An 8965-nucleotide genomic window follows, 5' to 3' on the forward strand; every position below is an offset into this window, starting at 1 on the left:
ATTTGCTGCCCAAGTTTCATGGTCTTGCAGGTGAAGATCCTCATAAACATCTTAAGGAGTTCCATATTGTTTGTTCCACCATGAAGCCCCCTGATGTCCAAGAATATCATATCTTTCTAAAGGTTTTTCCTCATTCTCTGGAGGGAGTGGCAAAAGATTGGTTGTACTACCTTGCTCCCAGGTCTATTTTCAGCTGGGATGACCTTATGAGGGTGTTCTTGGAGAAATTTTTCCCTGCATCTAGGACCACTGCCATCAGAAAAGACATTTCAGGCATCAGGCAACTTAGTGGAGAAAGCTTGTATGAGTACTGGGAAAGATTCAAGAAATTGTGTGCAAGCTGCCCTCACCACCAGATTTCTGAGCAACTCCTTCTTCAATATTTCTATGAGGGACTTAGCAACATGGAGAGGAGTATCATTGATGCTGCTAGTGGTGGAGCTCTTGGTGATATGACCCCTGTTGAAGCTAGGAATTTGATTGAGAAGATGGCTTCCAACTCCCAACAATTCAGTGCAAGAAATGATGCTATTGTTCTTAGAGGAGTCCATGAGGTGGCCATGGATTCATCCTTATCTACTGAAAATAAAAAGCTTGAAGGAAAACTTGATGCCTTGGTCAACCTAGTAACCCAGCTCGCCATGAATCAGAAATCTGCACCTGTTGCAAGAGTCTGTGGTCTATGTTCTTCTGCTGATCACCATACAGATCTCTATCCTTCTTTGCAGCAATCTGGAGTCAATGAGCAACCTGAAGCTTATGCTGCAAAGATTTACAATAGACCTCCTCAGCAGCAAAACCAACAACAGCAGAATAATTATGACCTTTCAAGCAATAGATACAATCCAGGTTGGAGGAATCATCCAAATATGAGATTGCCAAGTCCTCCACAACAACAACAACAACCTTTCCCTCCTTTTCAGAATACTGTTGGTCCAAGCAAGCCATATGTTCCTCCTCCAATGCAGTAACAGCAGCAGCAGTCACAACAAAGACAACAAGCAATTGAGGCTCCTCCTCAACCTTCCTTAGAAGAGTTAGTGAGGCAAATAATCATCCAGAATATGCAATTTCAGCAAGAGACAAGAGCCTCCATTCAGAATCTGATAAATCAGATGGGGCAAATGGATACTCAAATGAACCAAGCTCAGTCCCAAAATTCTGACAAATTTCCTTCATAAACTGTGCAGAATCCGAAAAATGTGAGTGTCATCACCTTGAGGTCTGACAACCAAATTCAAGTGCCTCCACTTGTAGCAGGACTTGCACCTGAACCTGTCAAGCTTCATTCTACACTTGAAAAAGAGGATGAGATAGTTGCATAAAAGAGAAAGCTTCCTAACAAAAATTTTCATGCAGGTGGACCTTCTTCTAGTAATTCTGACTTACAACAGCCTCCTAGAGCAATTCCCACCTAGAGCAATTCCAAACAAAAAAATGGAAGAAGCAGAAAAGGAGATCTTGGAGACCTTCAGAAAAGTAGAGGTGAACATACCTCTGCTAGATGCCATCAAGCAGATTTCAAGATATGCCAAGTTTCTAAAGGAGTTGTGCACCCACAAAAGGAAGCTCAAAGGCAATGAAAGGATTAGCATGGGTAGAAATGTGTCAGCATTGATAGGTAAATATGTTCCTCACATTCTTGAGAAATGTAAGGACCCAGGTACTTTCTGTATACCTTGCATTATTGGGAATAGTAAATTTGAGAATGTCATGCTAGATCTAGGAGCATCAGTTAGTGTCATGCCTCTGTCCATTTTCAATTCTTTATCTCTTGGACCTTTGCAATCTACAGATGTAGTGATTCATTTGGCAAATAGAAGTGTTGCTTACCCCGCAGGTTTCATAGAGGATGTGCTAGTTCGGGTTGGTGAACTTATTTTTCCTGTTGATTTTTATGTTCTAAATATGGAATAGGGGTTTTCCCATGGTTCAGTTCCAATTATTTTAGGCAGGCCATTTATGAAAAAGGCCCGAACCAAGATAGATGTTTATGCTGGCACATTGTCTATGGAATTTGGTGATATTGTTGTTCATTTTAACATTCTTGATGCCATGAAACATCCATCTGAGGATCATTTTGTTTTTCATGCTGAGATAATTGATCAGATTGTTGATGATTTATATGTTTGATTTTGATTCTGTTCTTCATGGTAGGAAGCATCCATTTTTATTTGATCTGCATACTTGTCATTCCTTATGCATTGAATCTAAATCTGAGTTTGAACTTGATCATGTATCTGATTTTTATGCTGAGAGTGAATTTTAATTTGAGTCTGGTTCTAATTTTCTGGGTGTTGTACCTCTTGATGTTGATTTTTTAGAGTTAGAATGCACTAACCATGTTGAAGAAAGTACATATACTTCTGACTTACTTTATGAGGTACAGGCTGAGGAACCTTCTTCTTCTCCTGCCATGGTTCCTCCCACGGTTCAGCCACCACCCATACCAGTGTTGAAGCCCTTACCAGCAAACCTCAAATATGCTTACTTGGAGGACAAGGAAAAATTTCCAGTGATCATATCTGTCTTCCTTGCGGCTGAGCAAGAGGAGAAGTTGTTGCTAGTTCTTAAGAAGCACAAGAAAGCCATTGGATGGACTTTAGCAGACATTCCTGGTATTAGCCCATCTACCTGCATGCATAGGATACTTTTAGAGGATGGAGCTAAGCCAGTGAGGTAGCCACAACGGCGACTCAACCCCATCATTCTAGATGTGATGAAAAAGGAAGTGACCAAGCTCTTACAAGCTAGAATCATCTACTCCATTTCTGACAGCCAGTGGGTGAGTCCAATCCAAGTGGTTCCTAAGAAGACATGCCTCACAGTGATCAAGAATGAAAATGAGGAGCTTATTCCCACAAGAGTGCAGAACAACTGGTGAGTCTGCATTGATTATAGGAGGCTGAATCAGGTAACCAGAAAAGATCATTTTCCCCTGCCATTCCTTGATCAAATGCTTGAGCGCTTGGCAAGTAAGTCTCATTACTGTTTTCTTGATGGTTTTTCTTGTTATTTACAAATTCATATTGCTCCTGAGGATCAAGAAAAGACCATATTCACCTGTCCCTTTGGCACTTTTTCCTATAGGAGGATGCCCTTTGGCCTATGCAACACCCTTGGTACCTTCCAGCGGTGTATGCTTAGCATTTTCAGTGATTTTTTAGAGAGTTGCATAGAGGTGTTTATGGATGATTTTACTGTTTATGGATCCTCTTTTGATACATGTTTGGATAGTTTGGATAGAGTTCTTAGTAGATGCATTGAAACTAACCTTGTGCTAAATTTTGAAAAATGTCACTTCATGGTAGAACAAGGTATAGTTTTAGGGCATATCATTTCCAGTAGGGGCATAGAGGTAGACCCTGCAAAAATAAATGTTATTTCACAATTGCCTTACCCCTCTTGCGTGCGAGAGGTTTGTTCTTTTCTTGGTCATGCAGGGTTTTATAGGCGCTTTATAAAGGATTTTAGCAAAGTGGCCCTTCCACTATCTAATCTACTGCAAAAGGAGGTGGAGTTTGATTTTGATGACCAATGCAAAGAGGCTTTTGATTGCCTCAAGCGTGCGGTGCCTACCACCCCTATCATTCAGGCACCTGATTGGACAACCCCATTTAAGCTAATGTGTGATGCATCCAATTACGCATTGGGGGCTGTCCTTGCTCAAAAGATTGATATGCTGCCTTGGGTGATCTACTACGCTTCCAGAACTTTGGATGTTGCTCAAGCAAATTACACTACTATAGAGAATGAGTTATTAGCGATAGTTTTTGCTCTTGAAAAATTTCGTTCATATTTGCTTGGTACTCGTGTTATTTTTTATACTGACCATGCAGCTCTAAAGTACCTATTGAAGAAGGCTGAATCAAAGCCTAGATTGATCAGGTGGATGCTTTGGCTCCAAGAGTTTGATTTGGAGATCCGTGATTAGAGCAGTGCGCAGAACCTCGTGGTTGACCATCTGAGTAGAATTGAGCGTGTGTATTAGGACTCACCCATTCAAGATGATTTTTCGGATGACCATTTGTACATTCTGTATAGTATTTATGATTCCTTCCCCACTCCCTGGTTTGCTAATATTGTGAATTATTTGGTTGCTTCTGTTTTTCCTCCCTTAGCATCTAAAGCTCAAAATGATAAAATTAAGAGCGATGCTAAGCGTTATATTTGGGATGACCCCTATTTGTGGAAGTTGTGCAGTGGCCAGGTTATTAGGAGATGCATTCCAGACCATGAGATCGACTCGGTCCTACAATTCTGTCATTCTTCCGCACCAGGTGGCCATCTTGGCATACAGAGGACAGCTCGCAAGGTGCTTGACTGTGGTTTCTATTGGCCCACCATCTTTAAGGATGCGTGGAGAATCTGTAGCACTTGTGAGCCTTGTCAGAGAGCAGGTGGCTCACCTTCATGGAGACAGCAAATGCCTCAACAACCCATGTTATTCTGTGAGGTGTTTGATGTCTGGGGTATAGATTTTATGGGTCCTTTCCCTGTCTCTTTTGGTTTTGTTTATATTCTCCTTGTTGTTGAGTGGAAGCCAAACCCACCAAAACTAATGATGCTAAGGTCGTTGTGGATTTTGTTAGATCTAATATGTTTTGCAGGTTTGGAGTCCTTAGAGCCATCGTTAGTGATCAAGGCACCCATTTTTGTAACAGATCCATGTATGCCTTGCTCAAAAAGTACGGGGTCGTGCACTAAATTTCCACACCTTACCACCCCCAAACTAATGGGCAGGCTGAGATTTCAAACAAGGAGATAAAAAGGATCTTGGAGAAGATTGTGCAGCCAAACAAAAAGGATTGGAGCACCAGGCTACATGATGCTCTTTGGGCACATAGGACTGCCTACAAAGCACCCATAGGAATGTCTCCTTATCGGGTTGTCTTTGGCAAGGCATATCATCTTCCTGTAGAGATAGAGCACAAAGCCTACTGGGCTATAAAGACCTGCAACTTCTCCATTGATCAGGCTGGAGAGGAAAGGAAGTTGCAACAAAGTGAGCTAGATGAAATCCGTTTAGAAGCCTATGAGAATTCCAAATTCTACAAGGAGAAGACCAAGAAGTTCCATGATAGTTTGATAGCTAAGAAGGACTTCGTGGTTGGACAGCAAGTTTTATTGTATAACTCTAGGCTCGGACTCATAAGTGGTAAGTTGAGGTCAAAGTGGATTGGTCCTTTTGTGGTGACTAATGTTTTTCCTTATGTTACAGTTGAGATCAAAAGTGAATCCACAGATAAGGGCTTCAAGGTCAATGGACATTGGCTGAAACCATTCCTCACAAATCCCTCCTTAGTGGATGTAGTGGTGGAGGAGACCTCCTTACTTCACCCTACCTCTCTTCCACCATAACTTAGGGAGTTTTCTTTTTTCTGTCTCCTTCTCTACTTTATTGCACTTGTCCAAATTTATTGATTGCTTTGATTGTTCTTAATCTTATGATTGTGCTACATTGAGGACAATGTGTTTTTTAAGTGTGAGGGAGGGAGAAGATTGTTCTTTAATTTTGTTGGGTATTCTAGTTTAATTTTATTAGGTTTTCTAGTTTAATTTTGTTAGGTTTTTTAGGTTAATTTTGTTATTTTGGTTTTATGTTTTGTGTACAACATTGCATGTTCTCTTTGAATTATAGGTTATGTACAGGTAATGGGTAATTGTTTTTGAAATAGGAGTTTCTTGGCATTTTGTGAATTGAATCCTTGTTTTCTCTACATGTCAAGTTAGTTTTGAAAGCTCGAATTGAAAGTGATAGATTTACCCTTGGTGAGAATTTGAGCCATCGTCATCTATTTTATTCGGTGTGTTTTGCCCTATTGATTGCTTGCACAATAGCCTTGGCTTTACTCTTGTTGATACTTGCTTCACATGCATGTTGGGAGATGATTTAGGCATTTTGTTCTTATAAGCCTCGAGCCAAATGATCCTACCTTGAATTAATTCCTTAAATAGCCCCTTTTAGCCTATGTTCCCCTTTCTTTGTTTGGAAGCTCATTACAAGCCTTAAGTGAAAAACCATGATTTCACCCTACCCTTAAGGAATTTTGGAGCTTTGGAATTGTTTTGAAATAAATGTGAAGGGGGAGGTATGTTTCATTGGATGATATGTTTTTGTTGGCCATGCTTGATGTATATACATATATTGCCTAATTGTTGCTTTATTTTTCAAATGCTTTCAATTGCTACTGTTCACGTTAAAAAAAATCAAATATATATATATATATATATATATATATATATATATATATATATATATATATATATATATATATATATATATAGAAAAAGGATGAGGTTGAATAAATGAGGTCTTGGTTTGAAGACTTGAATTGGTTTGAGGACTCGGTTGATTTTGTTTTGGGTTACTTTTTAGAGCTTAATTTGTAATTTTGGTTTTGGGGTTTATTACTTTTTCTTACTTCCCTCTTATTCCTCATTGCTCCTCTATTTCTTTGGGTTTTAGCTACCATCCCATACTTTCATCTACCTTGTCCTTGGCCTCATTACAACCTTAAAAGACCTTTTGATCCTCATGTGCATGTGCTTGTGATGTGGTTGTCAATTTTAGAGTCTTGCCAAGTCTATGTGGTGTTTGTTTTCATGGGTGCTCTGAGAGTAAACAGTAGCCTAGACACTTGAGAGATAGAGTGCATATCTTGTGAGGCTTTATCACTTTTCGTTCTCGAGCTGATTTACTATCTTGCCATGTTTGAGATGCTTGGATGATTTTCATAACGGCCTTGACTCTTTAATTCTTTACGTGTTGCATGTTACCCATTCTTTTCATTCCTTGAGATTCATTGAGAAATATGTAATTGTTGTTGTGTCTGTTTGTTTCTCTTTAATGTCTCTGGATTTGTCCCTTGCTTTTTTATTTTATTTTGCCCAGGAGTGCAAAAGGCTAAGTGTGAGGGGATTTGATGTGTCATCATTTTCTTATATTTCTTAACCCTTTTTGTCACCATTTTAATTACTGATTAGCCTTAATTGTCAAATTAAGTATGCAATTTTATCATTTGGGCCTACTGGATTAATTTTGTGTTTTTAATTTAATTTCAGGAGGATTATAAGTAATTGGGCTTGAATCCGGAATTGGGCTTGGACTTGAAGAGAGCAGAGAATTTTACCAAATCTTATCTTATCTAGATATTATTTCATCTAGATTTTATCTTATCATATCTAGATTTTATCTTATCTAGATATTATTTTATCTAGATCTTATCTTATCTTATCTAGATTTTATTTCATCTAGATTTTATCTTATCTTATCTTATCTAGATTTTATTTTATTTATGGGCTTGGTTTGTAAGCTTTGGGGCTGAGAACTATATAACAGCATCAAGGTTCTAGTTTTAGGCTCTCTCTTGATAGGAAAAGGTAGAAAGATTGTTTAAGAAGGAGTGCTCTTTTAATATCACCTTTTGTTGCAAAATGATTTTCCTTCTTAACAATCGTCTTGGAGGAATCCTTTCCCTCTTTTTCCTTCCCCTTGGCCTTTGAAGACAAGGCCTTACTATCCTTCTTTTTCTTTTGTTTTTCTACTTTTTCTTCCTCATCCCTCTTATCTTTCATAGTTAGTTGATCTTTGGCCACCTGTGAAGGTGTTTGAGGATGCAACACAAATTTAGTGCCAAGATGGGTGAGGGTAATCTCATTAGTTAGGCCATTATAAATGATCTTCCTATCAAATTGCCACGGCCTTCCTAAAAGAATATGTCCTACCTCCATGGGAACTATAGCACAATTAACTTCATCCTTACATGTCCTAATGGAGAAAGGTACCTTCACTTGTTGGTTAACTATCATTTCCCCTTGCTCATTGAGCCATTGAAGTTTATAAGGTTTTGGGTGGGGAATGATAGTGAGGTTCAGCTTAGAAACTAATCTTGTGCTACAACAATTGCAACAAGATCCACTATCCACAATGAGAGAACAAGTTTTATCTAAAATTTTCCATCTTGTATGAAAGATGTTCTCTCTTTGGGATTGAGATAGATCACAAGATTGACCTCCAAGGAGCCTTCTAACCATTAAGAGGTCACCTTCTTCATGGGGTAGACTTCCTCACTAGACTCTTCTCCCCTTACATCATCTTCACTTCCACTAGAGGAAGGGCAAGAAGTAGTCTCCTCTTGACTACTATAAATGTCTTGACCCCTCATGATCATGGTTTTCTTTGTGGGGCATTGAGAGGCAATGTGACCTCTCCCAAGATATTTGAAGCATTTAATGCTGCTAGTCCTTTCTTGGGAACTAGTCTTAAGAGTGTATTTGTCTATGGTCTTACCCTTATCTTCCTTGGGTTTTGAAGGTGCAGCCCCTAAAATTCCATGGGCTTGGTCCTTCCTTGGATAAGAGTGAGAGCCATAAGATTTTGAAGAAGGCTTTCTTTTAAGTTGTTGCTCCACTCTTATACAAATTTGGACTAGCTCATCTAGGTCCCTATATGGAAGGAGTTCAACCTTGTCCTTGACTTCCATATTAAGCCCACTAAGGAACCTAGCTATGCTTGTTCTTTCCTCCTCCCTAAGTCCAAATCTTAAAAGGAGTAGTTCCATTTGTTGTCTATATTCTTCAACACTCATATTCCCTTGTCTAAGCCTTTGGAGCTTGTCCATAAGCTCCCTTTCATAGTATGAGGGAATATGCCTCTTCCTAAGGGCACTCTTAAGATCATTCCAATACTCTACTGGAGGATCCCCATGAATCCTTCGTTTCCTAACAAGGGAAGTCCACCAATAGAGAGCATACCCTTGAAAGCTAAGGGTAGCCAATGAAAATTTTCTCTCTTCGCCAATATGATGGCAAGCAAAGAGTTGTTCAACCTTCATTTCCCAATCTAAGTAGGCCTCAACATTATCTTTTCCATGGAAAATGGGAGGCTAATGTTAACCTCTTGAGGCCTTCTATCCTTTTCTCTTCTTTGGGAGTGATGTTTAGTATGTGAACTATGGCACCC

At 39.3% G+C, this 8965-nt stretch overlaps 1 non-coding gene across 1 annotated transcript; it reads right to left on the reverse strand.

Annotated features, from left to right (window-relative positions):
• Positions 1-251: 251 nt before the first annotated feature.
• Positions 252-358, reverse strand: LOC114369076. Its single transcript, XR_003657535.1, has one exon. It is a non-coding gene; the product is annotated as a small nucleolar RNA R71 (small nucleolar RNA).
• Between the last annotated feature and the right edge of the window lie 8607 nt (positions 359-8965).

Source organism: Glycine soja, chromosome 9, assembly GCF_004193775.1.
Source record: "Glycine soja cultivar W05 chromosome 9, ASM419377v2, whole genome shotgun sequence".
Classification (NCBI taxonomy): Eukaryota; Viridiplantae; Streptophyta; class Magnoliopsida; order Fabales; family Fabaceae; genus Glycine; species Glycine soja.